At 31.7% G+C, this 5042-nt stretch overlaps 1 pseudogene; it reads left to right on the top strand.

Annotated features, from left to right (window-relative positions):
- Window positions 1-329: 329 nt before the first annotated feature.
- Window positions 330-3506, top strand: LOC149158381 (2-oxoisovalerate dehydrogenase subunit alpha 2, mitochondrial-like; annotated as a pseudogene).
- The last annotated feature ends 1536 nt before the right edge of the window (window positions 3507-5042 follow it).

Below are 5042 nucleotides of genomic sequence, written 5' to 3'. Positions count from 1 at the left end.
TGTACAAAACCTTATTTTAAATCAACACCTTTGTTATCTATTGCAATGTGAGCCTGAACATATTTTTGTTTGAAAGTAGTTTGGTAAAAACTCTTCCATGTGATCACCCTATTGTAGTTGAATCAGACTTCAAAAACGTGTTTCAAAAGATCAATTCTCAACCTATTTTATTTAAAAAAGTCATTAATTCAACATAGTTAAGACCTGTTTGAAAACTAGGAAGAATCAAAGCCATGTAGAGTAGAGATTGTTATTGTGAACTGCAGATTTAAATGCTAGAAAATGAATGATTACTCTTACAATTCTGATTTTAATTTCTATTTTTGAATTGACAGTTTCTGGATGTTCCAGGCGGGAAAGTTGAGCTCACTTATGAAATGAACTTCATATCTGAGTCTTCAAATAAATGTGTACCTTGCTACAGGGTTCTGAATGAGGTTGGGTGTCAGATTTCCACTGATGGCTTCAGTCAGGTGATCTATGTACTTATTAATATTTGATGAGTTCCATTGTTGTGACGGGGACTTCTCTGATGTATATTTAATTATGAGTCTATTTGTGACATCAATATCCATAATTTTGATGTTTGACAGATTAGCAAGGACTTGGCATTGAAAATGTATGAGAGTATGGTAACTCTTCAAGTTATGGACACCATATTTTATGAAGCACAGAGGCAAGGCAGAATTTCTTTCTATCTTACGTGTAATGGAGAAGAGGCCATCAATATTGCATCAGCAGCAACTTTGACTATTGATGATGTGGTCTTTTCCCAGGTACATAGCTTGATTAAGATGTCTTAGTTTAGAAATTGAGAATAAAAGTGTTTGTTGGGACATCTTTAGGTACTAATCACATTGGAGTATTCTTTCGACACGTTTCAAACCAACAAGTAACAAAATATGTCCCAACAATCATAATTATGGATCATAGAAACCTAAATTCGAAAATAAAAGTGTTTTCGAAAAATTATCTTAATCGGCTTGTTCAGTGCTAAAGACCTTGGCTGAGAATGGAATTTTAACTTGTATGGTTGTTCTGAAGCAAGAGCTAGTCTCCCAAATTCCTATACACCATGGTTTTGCAACCTTTTCATATAGATAACAATGTCACTTTTAAAAGCATCCCACCAGGGTCATGAATTCTTTCATTAATAAGCACCTTCGAAAAATTATCTTAATCGACTTTTTCAATGGTCAATACCTTGGATGAGAATGGAATTTTAACATGTATTATTGTTCTAAAGAAAGAGCTAATTTTAACATGTACGGTGGCTTTGAAGCAAGATCTAGTCTCCCAAATTCTTATACACCATGGTTTTGCAACCTTTTCATATAGATAACAATACCAATTTTCAAAGCATCCCAACATCCCACCAGGGTTATGAACTCTCTCATTAATAAGCACATGTCTATAATATTATTCTTCTAGAAACCTTTTATAGATGGTTGAATATACTTCCAAAATACTTGAGCAATACAGTAGGCTTAACTGAATGGGATTATGTTTTTAATGTGTGCAGTATCAAGAACCATCAGTCCATATTTGGTGGTAGTTTTACAATGCAAGAATTTACAAACCAATGCTCTGGGAACTGTGTTGATTATGGAAAGGGGTGCCATATTCCTATCCATTATGGATCTAATCCATTGAATTACTTCATAATATCACCCCCTATAGAGTAAGTGTATCCTTAATTTGAATTGTTGTTATCTTTATGAAGTTAGATATGCAAGTACACTATTCATTGGGTTTATTTTGTTAACAATGTTTTGGGTTGCTTGGGAGTTCTTACTGCATTCCATGTTATCATATGCATTTTCTAGGACACAACTTCCTCATTCAGTAGGTGCAACATATTCCCTAAAAATGGACAAGAAGCAAGCTTGTACAGTAACCTTTTTTGGTGATGGTGGCACGAGTGAGGTCAGTCTCAGCTCTCAACCATCACATTTTTTACTAACACAGTTATCCTTCCAAAGAAAAGATGTTATCTTAATCTGTGCTCCTAATGTCAGTTCAAAATCTCTATTGCTTTTAACTGATGCATTTCTCCTTTTTGCCTCAGGGAGATTGTCATGCTGCCTTAAACTTTGCAGCAGTTCTAGAAGTTCCAGTTGTATTTATTTGCTGAAACAATGGATGGGAAATCAGTACCCCATCTTCAGAATAGTTCAAAAGTACTCTGCATATTTAATAAGTTTGTATGCCTATTTGTTCCTAAAATTATTCTCTCTTGTAGAAGAGCCCTCTAATTTGATAATCTATTTGTTCCCTATGTTTTGGCAAATTCCAGGTGATGGTGTAGTTGTTAGAGGGAAAGGTTATGGTATAAGAAGAATTCTTGTAGATTTGAATGATGCACTTTATATGTAATTTTTAGTTAGCAAGGCATGACAGATGGTAATTGATGAGTCTAAACCAATTTTGATGGAGGTATAATTTAGTTCATATGTTATTCTTTTTTTCCCAACAAAACATTATAGGAAATGAAAGGGATTCTTTCCCACATTAGTGGATGATATCGTTAGTATACACATCAGTATAAATTAGTACATTTAACCAATAGGATTCAAAATAGGCACCTTCTGATATGTAACTAGAAAAATGTCCAATAACATTGATGACAACTAATTGAGTTAATTCCTTAAAATTCACATGCCATTTATTGCATGTAATTTTTTGAATCCAACCATTTTATGAATCCTAATACTTTGTTAGGACAAATATAAACAAAAAAAATGTGATTCTTTTTATGGATTTTAATTTATGGTTCTAATATTTCATGAAACTTTCATCTAGATGGTCGATACTTGAATGGCATATTTGTCAAAACTGATTTGGATCTGTATTTATAGTTTTCCTTGGATGTTGGTTTATCACCAACACTTGGTTGTTTGTAATGTGATCTAGCCATTATTATAATGTATATCTTTATACAGTTCATTAATGATGAAGAGTAGATGATTGATTATGATTATTATATTGGCAGACACTTACATACTGAGTAGGTCACCATTCAACATAAAATGACTCAACAAATTACCGAAAAAATGATGAAATTGAACATTGGAAGTTGAAACATGACCCTATGTCAAGGTTTATAAATTGGTTGAATCAAAATAATTGGTGGAAAGAGAAGGTTTAATCGAACCTATGGACTGAAATATGAAACAAGGTATACTAGAAATCTAAATCCATGTGTTTCATAGAAAAGTGTTTTATGACCTTCACTATCACAACTTTGCTTTTGATTATGTTATTCTAAACAAATTTGAGTTGTTGATAATCCGCATGAACCATGTTCGGGAAATTAACTTTACTTTTGGTTTATATAGACTTTATAGGAAATACAAATTGCTAAGCCCATGGAAAATCCAAGCATTGAAAATCTCTTCTTCAATGTCTATGATATAGTACCTTCAAATCTTTAGGAATAGGAGAAATAACTTCGTGAAATAGTTTCCCTATATCTAGAGTCCTACCCAAGTGATGTACCTTTGTAGGAAGATAATGTAATTACTATAACTTTATGCATTTTACAATTTACAACATTATTCATGGATCCAGATCTATTTGGATTCAATGAATATATGGGCATATACTAGATATTTGGTCGAATAACTTGTTGTAAGTAATTAAAATATGTTGACAGAATCGGCTTTGTAAGCCAAGATATTATTCTGGAAGATGTATTATATATTTGAATCCGACTTTATAAAATGTTGAAAACATAAAACTCTATAATTTATGGATAATTCCTAAACATTGTGTTTCAATCAAAATCTATAGTGGAGAAAGTGTTACTATGATTGGTTCTCAATTAATAGATTAAAACAAGACTCTTACATAAATCAAAGTTTAATGTATAAATACCATTCAGTGTTCCTAAAAATTACATTGACCTTTTGTTAGTCCAAAACATTTTGAGGATGGAAATGAAGGAAGAAATATGTATCTCTCAACCAATTCATATCACTTTTGTATTTTATTTTACACACATTAAATAATTCCAAGTACATCCTTTCTATAACACTTCTGCATGCTATTGTGTATGTGTTCATGTGCAATTTTATACTTAATTCTTGGACTAAGGGGGATCTCCTTTTGGAGAAAATGGTGAAACGTTGATAGTGCCCTGGGGTTTTTGTAACATCTCTTGTGATTTCCTTATTATGAATATTTCTTTTTGTATATGTATTTGTGTCTTTTTGGTTGATCATGTTGGTGTACGAATGCAATTTAAGAAGTTAATTTAATTTTTATTTTTATTTAAATATAAAGTTTGTTGGATATATTTAATATGCTCATGTCATATTTAAATTTATCCTTTCTAACCTCTTATCTTTATTCCCTTGTTATTTCTTGCTACCCATAGCTACAACTGTTGTAAGTAAAATATTATTATATTAGAGCAGAACTTAGTCTTTGAATAATTGTTAATTGCTTGAGCAGGTTTCTCATATATTTTAGTGGAAACTATCTTTAGTATAGCTCATGTGAAGCCATTCCTCTTGGAAAATCAAATTCAAGTTTTAGAACCAAGGGGACAACATGGAAAGGATGCCAAGAAATGTGGCCTAAAGTATGCCTAAAATAGCCTTTAAACTCCTCTTCAAATATGCAAGAAAATGTGTGTCAAACTCAATCAAAATTTCCTTGAGCTACTCACTTCATGATTTTCATTCTTGTCATGGTTTTATGGGACTGCATCTGATTGCTAAGGGTTAAGTGGCACTAAAAGAAACTCCTTAAATCCTCACCCAAGGTTGGTTCACATTGAGATCTGTTGGACACAACTTTTCCATTCCTCAAATGGCAAAAGAGGACTAAAATATGATTGTTATGTATGCACTTCATAGTAAAGGAAATTCATACTTAAAATATTTATATTCATTTTCTTTCTTTTTTTCCTAAGACAAAGATTTATTTATATTCATTTTCTTTCTTCTTTTCCTAATACAAAAAGAGATTTATTGCATATTTGTTAATACTAGCTTAGATTGTAATCCAATATTCAGGAATATGTAGTGTATTTTTTG

Source organism: Pinus tabuliformis, chromosome 5_2 (genome assembly GCF_031772625.1).
Source record: "Pinus tabuliformis cultivar Carrire ecotype Pingquan chromosome 5_2, CPIR1, whole genome shotgun sequence".
Taxonomy (NCBI): domain Eukaryota; kingdom Viridiplantae; phylum Streptophyta; class Pinopsida; order Pinales; family Pinaceae; genus Pinus; species Pinus tabuliformis.
Note: the sequence above shows the minus strand (reverse complement) of the source record. Positions and strands in the feature narration are given on the sequence as shown.